The 17025-nt window shown below is 39.3% G+C and overlaps 1 non-coding gene across 1 annotated transcript; it reads left to right on the forward strand.

The window, feature by feature from the left end:
• The first annotated feature begins 1844 nt into the window (after window positions 1-1844).
• On the forward strand, window positions 1845-1952 carry LOC130971963 (small nucleolar RNA R71). Its single transcript, XR_009083170.1, has one exon. It is a non-coding gene; the product is annotated as a small nucleolar RNA R71 (small nucleolar RNA).
• The last annotated feature ends 15073 nt before the right edge of the window (window positions 1953-17025 follow it).

The following is a 17025-nucleotide window of genomic DNA, read 5'->3' on the forward strand; positions in this document are numbered from 1 at the left end:
TTTTGCTTTTTTCATTGTTTTTGTGACTTCTTATGATCATCAACCTACAAAAAAGATAAAATAACAAAAGAAAATAGTTAACTATAAAACATTGGGTTGCCTCCCAACAAGCGCTTCTTTAATGTCATTAGCTTGACAGAGGACTCTCATGGAGCCTCAGAGATACTCAGAACCGTGTTGGAACCTCCCAACACCAAACTTAGAGTTTGAATGTGGGGGTTCAACACCAAACTTAGAGTTTGGTTGTGGCCTCCCAACACCAAACTTAGAGTTTGACTGTGGGGGCTCTGCTTGGCTCTGTTTTGAGAGAAGCTCTTCATGCTTCCTCTCCATGATGATAGAGGGATGTCCTTGGGCCTTAAACACCAAGGATTCTCCATTCACTTGAATGATCAACTCTCCTCTATCAACATCAATCACAGCCTTTGCTGTGGCTAGGAAGGGTCTGCCAAGGATGATGGATTCATCCATGCACTTCCCAGTCTCTAGGACTATGAAGTCAGTAGGGATGTAATGGTCTTCAATCTCACCAAAACATTCTCTACAAGTCTATGAGCTTGTTTTCTTGAATTGTCTGCCATCTCTAATGAGATTCTTGCAGCTTGCACCTCAAAAATCCCTAATTTCTCCATTACAGAGAGGGGCATGAGGTTTACACTTGACCCTAAGTCACACAAGGCCTTCTTGAAGGTCATGGTGCCTATGGTACAAGGTATAGAAAACTTCCCAGGATCCTGCCTCTTTTGAGGCAGTTTCTGCCTAGACAAGTCATCCAGTTCTTTGGTGAGCAAGGGGGGTTCATCCTCCCAAGTCTCATTTCCAAATAACTTGTCATTTAGCTTCATGATTGCTCCAAGGTATTTAGCAACTTGCTCTTCAGTGACATACTCATCCTCTTCAGAGGAAGAATACTCATCAGAGCTCATGAATGGCAGAAGTAAGTCCAATGGAATCTCTATGGTCTCATTTTGAGCCTCAGATTCCCATTGTTCCTCATTGAGGAACTCAGAGGAGATTGGTACACGCCTACTGAGGTCTTTCTCAGTGGCCTCCTCCTCCTCTCTTTCCTCTCCATATTCGGCCATGTCTATGGCTTTGCACTCTCCTTTTGGATTTTCTTCTGTATTACTTGGGAGAGTGCTAGGAGGGAGTTCAGTAACTTTCTTGCTCAGCTGACCCACTTGTCCTTCCAAATTTCTGATGGAGGACCTTGTTTCATTCATGAAACTTTGAGTGGTCTTTATTAGATCAGAGACCATTGTTGCTAAGTCAGAAGTATTCTGCTTAGAACTCTCTGTCTGTTGCTGAGAAGATGATGGAAAAGGCTTGCCATTGTTAAACCTGTTTCTTCCACCATTATTGTTATTGAAACCTTGTTGAGGTCTCTCTTGATTCTTCCATGAGAAATTGGGGTGATTTCTCCATGAAGAATTGTAGGTGTTTCCATAGGGTTCTCCTAGGTAATTCACCTCTTCCATTGAAGGGTTCTCAGGATCATATGCTTCTTCCTCAGATGAAGCTTCCTTAGTACTGCTTGGTGCATTTTGCATTCCAGACAGACCTTGAGAAATCAAATTGACTTGTTGAGTCAATATTTTATTCTGAGCCAAAATGGCATTCAGAGTGTCAATCTCAAGAACTCATTTCTTCTGATTAATCCCATTGTTCACAGGATTCCTTTCAGAAGTGTACATGAATTGGTTATTTGCAACCATTTCAATTAGCTCTTGAGCTTCTGTAGGCGTCTTCTTCAAATGAAGAGATCCTCCTGCAGAGCTATCCAAAGACATCTTGGATAGTTCAGAGAGACCATCATAGAAAATACCTATGATGCTCCATTCAGAAAGCATGTCTGAGGGACATCTTCTGATTAATTGTTTGTATCTTTCCCAAGCTTCATAGAGGGATTCTCCATCCTTCTGTCTGAAGGTTTGGACTTCCACTCTAAGCTTACTCCATCTTTGTGGTGGAAAGAACTTTGCCAAGAAGGCATTGACTAGCTTTTCCCAAGAGTCCAGGCTTTCTTTAGGTTGAGAATCCAACCATATTCTAGCTCTGTCTCTTACAGCAAAAGGGAATAGCATCAGTCTGTAGACCTCAGGGTTAACCCCATTAGTCTTGACTGTGTCACAGATTTGCAAGAATTCAGCTAAAAACTGATGAGGATCTTCCATTGGAAGTCCATGGAACTTGCAATTCTGTTGCATTAGAGAAACTAATTGAGGTTTAAGCTCAAAGTTGTTTGCTTCAAAGTGAAAAAGAAATCAATTGATTTTTGAAAAAGATTTTGAAATTAGAAATCAAAAAGATTTGATTGAAAACTATTTTGAAAAAAGATGAGGTTAAAAAGATTTGATTGGAAAGTTATGGTTTTAAAAAGATGTGATTGAGAAGATATGATTTGAAAACAATTTTAAAAGATATGATTTGAAAACAATTTGAAAAGATATGATTTTAAAAATTAATGACTTGCCTAACAAGAAAAGATATGATTCAAACATAAAACCTTCCTTAATAGAAGAGGCAAAAAATGTTCAATCAAATCCTTAATTGTTAGTAAGTATCTTTGAAAAAGGAAAGGAATTGATTTTGAAAACATTTGATTGAAAAGATATGATTTGAAAAAGATTTGATTTGAAAAACTTTGAAAACTTGAAAAAAAAATTGATTTTGAAAACAAAATCTTCCCCCTAGCACCATCCTGGCGTTAAACGCCCAGAATGGTATCCATTCTGGCGTTTAACGCCCAAAATGCACCCTTTTTGGGCGTTAAACGCCCAACCAGGTACCCTGGCTGGCGTTTAAACGCCAGTCTGCCTTCTTCACTGGGCATTTTTGAATGCTCAGCTTTTTCTGTATAATTCCTCTGCAGTATGTTCTGAATCTTCAATTCTTTGTATCATTGACTTGAAAAGACACAAATTAAAATATTTTTTGGATTTTTAATAATCAAAATGCAACAAGAATCAAATAACAATGCATGCAAGACACCAAACTTAGCAGTTTGTGTACTACTGACACTATATGAGACACATAAATACTCAAGCCAAAAGAATTCAAAGATCAGAGTAAGAAATCATCAAGAATTACTTGAAGATCCTTAAGACACATGAATGAATGCATGTAATTGACACCAAACTTAAGATGAGACACTAGACTTAAGCAAGAAACAGCAAATATTTTTGGTTTTTATGATTTTGTAATTTTTTTTGTGTTTTTCGAAAATTAAGTGGAAAAAGGTATCAAAATTCTTAATGAGAATTCCAGGAATCAGTGCAATGCTAGTCTAAGACTCCGGTCCAGGAATTAGACATGGCTTCATAGCCAGCCAAGCTTTCAAAGAAAGCTTCGGTCCAAAACACTAGACATGACCAAAGGTCAGCCAAGCCTTAGCAGATCACTGCTCCAAAAGCAAGATTGATTAAAATCAACAAGCTCTTGTGGTGATAAGTTGAAACCTCGGTCCAATCAGATTAGACATGGCTTCTCAGCCAGCCAGATTTCAACAAATCATCATGAAACTCTAGAATTCATCTTCAAGAATTTCGAAAAAAAAATAAATACCTAATCTAAGCAACAAGATGAACCGTCAGTTGTCCAAACTAGAACAATCCCAGGCATTGTTACCAAAAGCTTGCTCAAAACTTGAACAATCCCCGGCAACGGCGCCAAAAACTTGGTGCGCGAAATTGTGAACACTACAACTTCACACAACTAACCAGCAAGTGCACTGGGTCGTCCAAGTAATACCTTACGTGAGTAAGGGTCGATCCCACGGAGATTGTTAGCATTGAAGCAAGCTATGGTCATCTTGTAAATCTTAGTCAGGCAAACTCAAATGTATATGATGATGAACGAAAATAATATAAAGATAAGGATAGTGATACTTATGTATATCATTGGTGTAAGAGCTTCAGACAAGCGTATGAAGATGCCTTCCCTTCCGTCTCTCTGCTTTCCTACTGTCTTCATCCAATCCTTCTTACTCCTTTCCATGGCAAGCTCGTGTAGGGTCTCACTGTTGTCAGCAGCTACCTCCCCTCCGCGCAGTGAAAGCTAATGCACGCACTCTGTCACAGTGCTGCCAATCACCGGTTTGGTTCCCTCCCCTACCGGAATAGAATCACTCTTTTGCGTCTGTCACTAACGCCCAGTAGGTTACAGGTTTGAAGCACGTCACAGTCATTCAGTCATTGAATCCTACTCAGAATACCACAGACAAGGTTAAACCTTCCGGATTCTCTTGAATGCTGCCATCAGTTCTTGCCTATACCACGAAGACTCTGATCTCACAGAATGGTTGGCTCGTTTGTCAGGCGAGCACTCGGTTGTCAGGCGATCAACCATGCATCGTGCAATCAGGAATCCAAGAGACATTCACTTAGCCTCAGATGCTTGTAGAACAAGAATGGTTGTCAGTCACCTTGTTCATGGGTGAGAATGGTGATGGGCGTCAATCATCACCTTCATCATGTTGAAGAACAAGTGATATCTTGGCCAAAGAACAAGCGGAATTGAATGGAAGAACAATAGTAATTGCATTAATACTCGAGGTACAGCAGAGCTCCACACCTTAATCTATGGTGTGTAGAAACTCCACCGTTGAAAATACATAAGAACAAGGTCTAGGCATGGCCGAATGGCCAGCCTCCCAAAGGTCTAAGATAGCATAAAACAAAGATAGCTACCAAAAGTCCTAGATTTCAAGCTCTGTAATACAATAGTAAAAGGTCCTACTTATAGAAAACTAGTACATAGATGAGTAAATGACATAAAAATCCACTTCCGGGCCCACTTGGTGTGTGTTTGGGCTGAGCAATGAAGAAATTTCGTGTAGAGACTCTCCTTGGAGTTAAACGCCAGCTTTAGTGCCAGTTTGGGCGTTTAACTCCCAATTAGGTGCCAGTTCCGGCGTTTAACGCTGGAATTTCTTGAGGTGACTTTGAACGCCGGTTTGGGCCATCAAATATTGGGCAAAGTATGGACTATTATATATTGCTGGAAAGCCCAGGATGTCTACTTTCCAACGCCATTGAGAGCGCGCCAATTGGGCTTCTGTAGCTCCAGAAAATCCACTTCGAGTGCAGGGAGGTCAGAATCCAACAGCATCTGCAGTCCTTTTGAGTCTCTGAATCAGATTTTTGCTCAGGTCCCTCAATTTCAGCCAGAAAATACCTGAAATCACAGAAAAACACACAAACTCATAGTAAAGTCCAGAAAAGTGAATTTTAATTAAAAACTAATAAAAATATACTAAAAACTAACTAAAAGATACTAAAAACATACTAAAAACAATGCCAAAAAGCATACAAATTATCCGCTCATCACTCACCTATGAACGCGCGTGACTGACAACCACTTCCGTTCTACTTTAGGCCGGGCGCATATCTCTTAGATTCCCCAACAGAATCTTCGTGGTATAAGCTAGAATTGATGGCGGCATTCTTGAGAATCCGGAAAGTCTAAACCTTGTCTATGGTATTCCGAGTAGGATTCTGGGATTGAATGACTGTGACGAGCTTCAAACTCCTGAAGGCTGGGCGTGATGACAAACGCAAAAGAATCAAGGGATTCTATTCCAACCTGATTGAGAACCGACAGATGATTAGCCGTGCTGTGACAGAGCATAGGACCATTTTCACTGAGAGGATGGGATGTAGCCATTGACAACGGTGATGCCCTACATACAGCTTGCCATGGAAAGAAGAAAGAAGAATTGGATGAAAGCAGCAGGAAAGCAGAGATTCAGAAGGAACACAGCATCTCTATACGCCTATCTGAAATTCCCACCATTGGATTACATGAGTAACTTTATCTTTATTTTCAGTTTATTTAATTTAATCCTATAATCTCTTAATTTAGTTATTTAACCTGACTGGGATTTACAAGGTGACCATAGCTTGCTTCATACCAACAATCTCCATGGGATCGACCCTTACTCACGTAAGGTATTACTTGGACGACCCAGTGCACTTGCTGGTTAGTTGTGCGAAGTTGTGAACCATGGCATTGACACCAAGTTTTTGGAGCCATTACCTGGGATTGTTGAAGTGAAAAGAATGAATCACAATTTCGTCCACCACTAATCATCTGTCGGTTCTCAATCAGGTTGGAATAGAATCCATTGATTCTTTTGCGTCTGTCACTAACGCCCAGCCTTCAGGAGTTTGAAGCTCGTCACAGTCATTCAATCATTGAATCCTACTCAGAATACCACAGACAAGGTTTAGACCTTCCGGATTCTCTTGAATGCCGCCATCAATTCTAGCTTATACCACGAAGATTCTGATTAAGGAATCCAAGAGATATCCACTCAATCTAAGGTAGAACGGAGGTGGTTCTTAGGCACACGTTTATAGGTGAGAATGATGATGAGTGTCACGGATCATCACATTCATCAAGTTGAAGAACAAGTGATATCTTAGAACAAGAATAAGTTGAATTGAATAGAAGAACAATAGTAATTGCATTAATACTCGAGGTACAGCAGAGCTCCACACCTTAATCTATGGTGTGTAAAAACTCCACCGTTGAAAATACATAAGAACAAGGTCTAGGCATGGCCGTGAGGCCAGTGGTGCACGAAATTGTGATCAATACTTTTCAAAACATAAACAATCCCTAGTAATGGCTCCAAAGACTTGGTGCTCAATACCATGGCATAAACACAACTTCGCACAACTAACCAGCAAGTGCACTGGGTCGTCCAAGTAATACCTGACGCGAGTAAGGGTCGATCCCACGGAGATTGTTGGTATGAAGCAAGCTATGGTCACCTTGTAAATCTTAGTCAGGCAGACTCAAATGGGTATAGTGATATACGAATAAAGCATAAAGATAAAGATAGAGGTACTTATGTAATTCATTGGTAGGAACTTCAGATAAGCGTATGAAGATGCCTTCCCTTCCGTCTCTCTACTTTCCTACTGCCTTCATCCAATCCTTCTTACTCCTTTCCATGGCAAGCTCGTGTAGGGTTTCACCGTTGTCAGTGGCTACCTCCCATCCTCTCAGTGAAAATACGTCCCTGATGCTCTGTCACAGCATAGGCTAATCATCTGTCGGTTCTCGTTCAGGCCGGAATAATATCCATTGATACTTTTGCGTCTGTCACTAACGCCCTAGCCTGCTAGGAGTTTGAAGCACGTCACAGTCATTCAATCATTGAATCCTACTCAGAATACCACAGACAAGGTTAGACCTTCCGGATTCTCTTGAATGCCGCCATCAGTTCTTGCCTATACCACGAAGATTCTGATTAAAGAATCTAAGAGATATTCACTAAGCCTCATATGCTTGTAGAACAAGAATGGTTGTCAGTCACCTTGTTCATGAGTGAGAATGATGATGAGTGTCACTGATCATCACATTCATCAAGTTGAAGAACAAGTGATATCTTGGACAAAGAACAAGCGGAATTGAATAGAAGAACAATAGTAATTGCATTAATACTCGAGGTACAGCAGAGCTCCACACCTTAATCTATGGTGTGTAGAAACTCCACCGTTGAAAATACATAAGAACAAAGTCTAGGCATGGCCGAATGGCCAGCCTCCCAAAGAGGGTTCAATCATCAAAACATGATCAAAAGATAGATGAAAATACAATAGTAAAAGGTCCTATTTATAGGAAACTAGTAGCCTAGGGTGTACAGAGATGAGTAAATGACATAAAAATCCACTTCCGGGCCCACTTGGTGTGTGCTTGGGCTGAGCAATGAAGCATTTTCATGTAGAGACTCTTCTTGGAGTTAAACGCCAGCTTTTATGCCAGTTTGGGCGTTTAACTCCCAATTAGGTGCCAGTTCCGGCGTTTAACGCTGGAATTTCTTGAGGTGACTTTGAACGCCGGTTTGGGCCATCAAATCTTGGGCAAAGTATGGACTATCATATATTGCTGGAAAGCCCAGGATGTCTACTTTCCAACGCCGTTGAGAGCGCGCCAATTGGGCTTCTGTAGCTCCAGAAAATCCACTTCGAGTGCAGGGAGGTCAGAATCCAACAGCATCTGCAGTCCTTTTGAGTCTCTGGATCAGATTTTTGCTCAGATCCCTCAATTTCAGCCAGAAAATACCTGAAATCACAGAAAAACACACAAACTCATAGTAAAGTCCAGAAAAGTGAATTTTAACTAAAAACTAATAAAAATATAATAAAAACTCAACTAAAACTACCAAAAACATACTAAAAACAATGCCAAAAAGCGTACAAATTATCCGCTCATCAGCCAGCCTCCCAATGATCTAAGAACTAGACGTCCAAAGATGATCCTAAAATCGAAAATGATCAAAAGATGATCCTAAGATTGAAAATGATCAAAAGATAAAAATACAATAGTAAAAGGTTCTATTTGTAGAGAACTAGTAGCTTAGGGTTTACAAAAATGAGTAAATGACATAAAAATCCACTTCCGGGCCCACTTGGTGTGTGCTTGGGCTGAGCATTGAAGCTTTCATGTGTAGAGACTTTTCTTGGAGTTAAACGCCAGCTTTTGTGCCAGTTCGGGCGTTTAACTCCCATTCTTGTGCCAGTTTCGGCGTTTAACGCCGGGCATTCTTGAGCTGATTTGGAATGCCGGTTTGGGCCATCAAATCTTAGGAAAAGTATGAACTATTATACATTGCTAGAAAGCCCAGAATGTCTACTTTCCAACGCCATTGAGAGAGCGCCAATTGGGCTTCTGTAGCTCCAGAAAATCCACTTCGAGTGCAGGGAGGTCAGAATCCAACAGCATCTGCAGTCTTTTTCAGCCTCTGAATCAGATTTTTGCTCAGCTCCCTCAATTTCAGCCAGAAAATACCTAAAATCACAGAAAAACACACAAACTCATAGTAAAGTCCAGAAAAGTGAATTTTAACTAAAAACTAATAAAAATATACTAAAAACTAACTAAAACATACTAAAAACATACTAAAAATAATGCCAAAAAGCGTATAAATTATCCGCTCATCACAACCTAACCACCTAGAATCCACTACCAACATGCATCTCTATCTAGCCTATGCGGAACAAAAATTGAAAAACGAACTAAAGAGTCGTAAGGGTGAAATCGCTGTATGGCGGAACCTGGTGCAGAAAGGGCAATGAGATGGAACAGAGATGAGGGCAGATGGGTGATGACGCGGCGGCGCTGGGTGAAGCACAGCGGTGCGGTGGTGGGGCAGTGGCCGTCGGAGGTAAGCTGCGGTGGGAGGTCGGTAGTGGAGGAGAGTGAAAGAGTGGGAGAAGAAGGAGGAAAGAAGAGAGGGTTGGGTATCGCGGCGGGTCTGGGTGGTCGGGGGTGGTCTTGGTGGTCGGAGGCGCCATTTTGACGTTAGGATTTTTGCTAGTAAAGAATTTTATAAAAATATAGTCGCATTGTAAGTATAGATTCTAAACTAACAGAAAATCCCTTCGTACAAACATTTGGTTGTCACAAGTAACAAACTCCTAAATAAATTGATAACCGAAGTATTCAAACCTCGGGTCGTCTTCTCAAGGAATTGCAGGGAGGTATGTTATTATTATTGGTTATGAGTCTTGTAAATTGGGGGTTTTGAAAGTAAGGAAGAAGTATGCTAATCGACAGGTAAAATAAATAAATAACTGTAAAATAAACTCTTGGCAAGATATGAGAAATTAGAAGTCCTATCCTAGTTATCCTTATCAATGGTGATGAGAATTTAGTTTTAATCCCACTTAATTAACCTTTACTAAAGCAAAGGAAAGTCAAGTGGACTAATTAGTCTGATCCTCAGGTCCTAGTCAATTCCTAAGAAAGGACTAGAGTTATTGGAATTCAATTCAATTAGCAAAAATAGCAATTATCAATCACGATGAGTTTGATAACTCAAGAGTCACCAATTAATCAACCAGAGCCAAGAATATAGAAAACTAAATTAAAATCATAAATATCTAGAATACCTCAAATTGCATGGAGATGTCAATTCTAACATGGAAAAGTTCATAAGCCAATTGGGCTACATAAATCAAACACAAATAAAAGCTTCAGAGTAAACAAAAATAGAAGAGAAACATAAATTATTGAACCTGGTATGAAGAAACAATCCTAATCCTAATAGAAATCCTAATCCTAAATCCTATGAGAGAGGAGAGAACCTCTCTCTCTAAAAACTACATCTAAAATTATGAAAAGTGTGTTATGAGTGAATTATCCAGTCATCCTGAGTCTCTGCATGTTCCCTAACTTTAATCTGTGTTTCTGGGCCGACAACTGGGTTGAAATGCGGCCCAGAATCTCTGCCAGCGACTTTTGTAATTCTGCAGATCGCGCACGTCACGCGTCCGTGTCGTCCACGCGATCGCGTCACTCAGTGTTTTTCGTACCACGCTTCCTCTTCATTCTCTAAGCCATTCCTGCCCTATGAAGCCTGAAACACTTAACACACAGATCAAGGCATCGAATGGTAATAAGAGAGGATTAAGATTAGCTAAATTAAGACCAAAGAGGCATGTTTTCAATCATAGAACTAAACTAGGAAGGAATTGTAAAGTCATGCAAATCCTATGAATAAATGGGTAAAAAGCTTGATAAAACCACTCAATTAAATACAATATAAACCATAATTCTAAACCAACAGAAAATCCCTTCGTACAAACGTTTTGGTTGTCACAAGTAACAAACTCCTTTAAAATTGATAACCGAAGTATTTAAACCTCGGGTCGTCTTCTTAAGGAATTGCAGGGAGGTATGTTCTTATTATTGGTTATGAGTTGTAAATCGGGGGTTTTGAAAGTAAGGAAGAAGTGATGGTGTTTTTGTGGAAAAACGAATTTCCAACACACAAATCCAACCGGCAAGTGTACCGGGTCGCATCAAGTAGTAATAACTCACAAGAGTGAGGTCGATCCCACAGGGATTGATGGATCAAGCAATTTTAGTGGGTGATTAGTTTAGTCAAGCTAACATTGAGTGGATTGTGTGAAGTGTAGCCAACAGAAAGTAAATTTGCAGGGAATTTAAATTGCAGAAAGTAAAGTGGCAGGAAACTTAAAGAGCAAGAAAAGTAGATTAACAAAATCTTAAATGACAAGAAATGTAAATTGCATTAAATGTAAAGGGGAATGGGAACAAGGAGATTAAAACAAGCAGCAAGCAGAACTTGGAATAATTGCATAAGAATTAAATTGCATGAAAAGTAAAGGGGTTGGGGTGCTGGAAATTAAAATTCAACAAGAAAATGTAAAGAGCATTTAAGCAGAGAGCTAGAATATGAAATGGGATGCAGCAGATTTAAACAGACGAATGTGAATTTCAACAATTAAGAGAGCAGAAATTAAAGTTGGATCAAACAGAAATTCAAACAGAAATGGAAATTAAAATGCAGCAAGGTTCACAGAAGAACCAAAGGTAAAATTGGGTCTCAGGTCTCAAGAGACTAGGTAGCAGAGCCTAGATCTCTATTTGCCTTCCTAGATCCAAGTAAACAAAGCAATTGACAGAAAATTAGAAGGAGAAGCAGTAGAAGAAAATGTAACAGATTCAATTATGCAGAAAAAGAGTTGAAGAGAATTTGAATGGGAATTGAGACAGAATTTCCTCAATTTCTCACACCCAAATTTAAGACAGAAAAGAAATAAAGGAAAGAGCTCCCCTACAAAGATGGAATTGATGCCTTTATATAGGCAACAAAATGAAAAATGAAAATGAAATTAAAACAAATTACAAAAATGAAAATCCTAATTTAATTGATCCATGTGCCTTTGAGTCATGTTGAGTGGGCTTTGCTTGCCTTGGATTTGAGGAGAAATGGGTTTGGTTGGCCTTGATTCAATTTGGTGAGGAATTGAATTAAATTGAATTTTGGTTGATTTTTGGCCCAAAATGTTGCTCCAGGAGGCTGCCCTGCCCTTGTGGAGGGCAGGGCAGAAATTTGGTGCCTGGTGCATGAGGTTGGTGCGGCCTTGGTGTGTGTTGATGCGAGTTGGTGCGGCCATGGTGCTGCCAGGATTGCAAAACGCTGCCCTGCCCGTGCCAAGGGCAGGGCAAAAAAATTGTGGTGCGCCAGGGACGAGGAGTGCGCACGTTGGTGCTGCCAGGGGAGGAAATTTGTGCGCCAAATTTGTTGCTTGGTGCGCCAAGTTCTTGTGCCATCCAAATGCTGCCCTGCCCGCGCCAAGGGCAGGGCAATGTTGCTACTTCCACGCCCCAAGTTCGAATCATGGAGGAGGCAAACACGCTACATTTTTTTCTTGGTTTCTTTTTGCTTATTTTTGGCCCTTAAAGATGCCTCTCGTTCCTGCCCCAATTTTGTGCCAAATATGGACTTCTATATATCGTTGGAAAGCTCTGAATGTCAGCTTTCCAACGCAACTGGAAGCACATCAATTGGACTTCTGTAGCTCAAGTTATAGCCCTTTGAAGGAGGCATGGTCATGCTGTTAGCGCCCAGATTTTAACTTAGCCAAAATTTGCTTCATCCTCACTTTGCTTCATTATGATTCTGCCCTGCCCTTGGCAAGGGCAGGATCGTGTGCGTGCTGGCTGCTTCCTCTTTGATTTTGTCATGGGCCACGCTTTTAAAAGCGTGGCCTAAAGCTCCAAAGTGTACCCCAACTTCAAAGTGTGTCCCAAAGCTCTTTTTTTCTCCTTTTTTTGTGCTTCTTTGCTTCTTTTTCTTCTTATTTCCTACAAGATTTATAAAATTAAAAGATCAAGGAAATCTATCATTTAAGTACAAAAAGCATTCAATATTTAAGCATAAATCATTAATTTCTTGTATGAAAAAGCATAGAAAATGGGTATATGATGACATGTCATCAAGAAGTATGTTAAATGATAAAAAAAATTAAAATAGTAATAATAAAATAAACTTTTGGCAAGGTATTAGAACTGGAAGTGCTATCCTTATCAATTGTGATAAGAATTGGATTTTAATCCCACTTAGTTAACCTTTACTAAAGCAAAGGAAAGTCAAGTGGAATAATTAGTTTGATCCTCAAGTCCTAGTCAATCCCTGTGGGAAGACTAGTTTTAGAGCGATCTGTCAATTTCAACCACTGCTTTATTTGATAACTCAAGCGTCACCAATTACTTAACCAGAGCCAAAAGGGAAAATTCTAAATTAAATTGAAGACATCATAAATAGAATAAAGCAAGCATAAATTTGAAATACCTCAATTGCATTGATAAAAGCAGTCAAATCTAACATGGAAAAGTTCATAAGCCAATTGGGCAACATAAGTCAAATACAAATAAAAGCATTAGAGTATCTAAAAGTGGAAGAGAAATATAAAGTAAAAGGAATATTGAACCTGTGATGAAGAAGAAATATTCCTAATTTCTAAAAATCCTAATCCTAATCCTAAGAGAGAGGAGAGAACCTCTCTCTCTAAAAACTACATCTAAAACCTAAAATTATGAGTAATGAGTGAATCTCTAGTCATCCTGAGTCTCTGCATGTTCCCTGACTTTAATCCGTGTTTCTGGGCCGAAGATTGGGTTGAAATGTGGCCCAGAATCTCTACCAGCGACTTTTGTAATTCTGCAGATCGCGCACGTCACGCGTCCGCGTCGTCCACGCGATCGCGTCACTCAGCGTTTTTCGTACCACGCGTGCGCGTTGTCCACGCATTCGCGTCGTTCATGCAGCTTCCAATCCGTGCGGTCGCGTCAGGCACGCGAACGCGTCACTCTGATTTCTTCCATTTCGTGCGGTCGCATGAGCCATGCGACCGCGTGACTTCTCACTGGTTATCTCCTCTATTCTTTGTGTTCCTTCCATTTTTGCATGCTTCCTTTCCATCCTTTAAGCCATTCCTGCCCTATAATTCCTGAAATCACTTAACACACATATCAAGGCATCTAATGGTAATAAGAGAGGATTAAATAAAAGAAAATAAAAGCCAAAGAAGCATGTTTTTAATCATAGAATATTTTTAGGAAAGAATTGTAATTACATGCAAATTATATGAATAAGTGGGCAAAGACTTGATAAAACCACACAATTAAACACAATATGAATCATAAAATAGTGGTTTATCAATCTCCCCACACTTAATCATTAGCATGTCCTCATGCTAAGCTCAAGGAGACAAAATAAATGAGTAGGGAAAAGCAGGACTCATGCAATGCAACCTATGAATGTGAATGCAACTACATGCTAAAATGATTCTACCTACTTGGTGAAAAAGTAAATAAATCCTTCAAGAATAAATATGAACTGGATTTCACTAATTCAAATCACAAAATACAATACAAATAACTTGCAAGAAGAAGATAGTTCATGAAAGCAGGGAACATAGAATTAAGCACTGAATCCTTACTGGTAGTGTATATCATTCTAACTCTTAAGTGTCTAAGAACAATTCTCTCAATTCTCTACTAATCTTGCTTTCTATAGCTTGCTCTTCATCTAACAATCAACAAAAATTTAATGCACCAATACAGAAATCAAGAGGTCTTTTAAGGGTTGTAATGGGGTTAGGGTCAAGGTAGGATTGTATTTGGCCAAGTGAACTAAAATCTGAATCCTTAATTAACATAAACTTTCCACCTAACTTAGGACAATCCATGTCCATTAACTGTGTTTCCCACATATTCATGCATCCTAAATTTGAGTTCAGTACATATGCATTGATACCAACACTTACTTTGGGGCATTTTGTCCCCTTTTATTATTTGCTTTTTTCTTTTCTTTCTTTTTTTATTTTTCTTTTATTCTTCTCAATGCATATGATTAAAGTATTGAATGCAATAATATGTGCTCAACTATTATTTTGCACATTTTCACTAAAATATACAACACCCAATTACTCAAACCAAATATTTTCAAATCCAACTTCCCCACACTTAAATCATTAGCATGTTTACTAGTCTAAGCTAACTAAGGATTCAAATTAAGGATATTATTGTTTTCTGCTTAGAATTAGTAATGAGCTAAGGTAAAGAACAAATGGGTAAAATAGGCTCAAATTGGTTTGCAAAGGATAATGGAATGGTAAGGCCATATGGGTATGTAAGCTTAGTGAAACAAGGCCTCAATCATATAAGTGCATGCATACATCAAACAGTGGAAATATAGAATTAAGCAAGACAAAGATCACAATTTTAGAGAGAAAAACACACAAAAATAAAATATATTGGTTGATAAAATGCAACCAATCAAATAGGCTCAAAATCTCACTGGTTTTGTGTGTTCGAGCTCTAAACTATGTTCCAAAATAATATTTCTTCATACAAGTTTTTTTTTCCAAAAAGTTTTCAATTCAAATTAGTGAAATACTATAAAAAGTTTCTTGAAAAAGAAAATGTTACTTCAACCAAGTGGTAAAATATGCACGAAATCAAACAAATATGCAAATGCAATAATGAAAAACAAAAATTGGTGTTGAGAAGGGACTAACTAACCCGTGGAGATCGGTATCGACCTCCCCACACTTAAAGATTGCACCGTCCTCGGTGCATGCTAAGATGTACAAGTGGACGGGGGTTGTTGTTCCTCAGCTAGTGCTCTCTTTGTTCCTTTCCTTGCCGGTGGTTTGTGAGTAGCTTTCTTTGTACCCTTCTTGGTGGCCATCCTGAAAAGGGAAAAAGAAAGTAACTTTTAAAGCTAAAGGTTAAAGCAAGGAAGAGAACGGGAAAGGTGGTAATCAATGCACAGTAAAGAAGAATGACGTTAACACATGGTCATGACTACATATGTAAAGTCATCAATGGAAATATAGCAAGTGCATGTAATGACAATTAGATGTAAGATGTTTATTGGCATGCTGGCAAAGACATGAGTAGCATAGATCAAGCATTCAATATCCAAGTTAGATTACCAAGTCTTTCAGACTAACAACATATTTGTAATAACAATTATATTTAATTAATAAACTATAAAAAGGGTTTTGTGAAAAAACAGGCATTAAAGCAGTAGGATAACATAAAAGTAGTGCATGATCCCATACGGGCTTTTTCAAAAACACATAGCAAGCATGGTAAATAAGTTATTGAAAGTATTAAATTGAACATGTAAGCAACCTTTTAAAAAGTTATATAATTGTCAAACAATTCTTTGAATAATCCACAAGCAAAATAAATAAATTTCTAACACCAATAAAAATAATGTAATGAATGAAACTATGCAAATAAATTAAATGGAAGTGAAGAGGGATGAGAAGAAGATAGTAAGAAAAGGAAGAAGAAATAAGAAAAGGGAAAGAAAGAAATAAGAAGGAAAAGAAAAGATTTAGATTTGGGGAAGAAAAGATAAGATGTTTGGCTGATCTGGATAAGTTGTGCGCCGCTTGTGACGCGGACGCGTCAGTGACGCGTTCGTGCGGATAGCGCTTCTTTGAAATGACGTGGACGCGTCATCCATGCGGTCGCATGGATCGATTTGTGCCATTAGCGCGAGGGCAGCCTTGAGCACGCAAAACTCTCTGTTTGATATGCATATTGCCAAAATTTAGGGTGACGCGGTCGCGTTGGTGACGCGATTGCGTGGATGGCCTATTTCGAAAAACGACGCGGACGCATGGGACACGCATTCGCATGGTAGGGCTTGTGCTTCTAGCACGAGTCTAGCCCAATTCCAGCTCAACTTTCGGCCATACACCCCTTTTTACGTCGATTTTAGGGCACGCGTTCGCGTGGGTGACGCGGACGCGTGGGAGGCATTTTTCCCACATGACACGTGACGCGTCAGTGACGCGGTCGCATGGGTCAAATTGTGCCAAAGGCACGCCTCCAGCCACACTTTCCCGTGACTCTCTGTTCAATTTTCTTTTCTTTCCAATGCACATATGACGCGGACGCGTCGGCGACGCTGTCGCGTCGCGTGCATGAAATATTTTTTTTTATAATGCAGTATGCAGAATGCAATGCTTAATATGAATGCTATGCATGATTCCAGGTTCAATCAAAACTCAAAAATAGACTAAAATTAAAACAGAAAAAGGAACGATTATACCATGGTGGGTTGTCTCTCACCTAGCACTTTTAGTTATAGTCCTGATGAGCGGATAATTTGTATGCTTTTTGGCATTGTTTTTAGTATGTTTTTAGTATCTTTTAGTTAGTTTTTAGTATATTTTTATT

The sequence above is a fragment of the Arachis stenosperma genome, chromosome 3 (genome assembly GCF_014773155.1).
Source record: "Arachis stenosperma cultivar V10309 chromosome 3, arast.V10309.gnm1.PFL2, whole genome shotgun sequence".
Taxonomy (NCBI): Eukaryota; Viridiplantae; Streptophyta; class Magnoliopsida; order Fabales; family Fabaceae; genus Arachis; species Arachis stenosperma.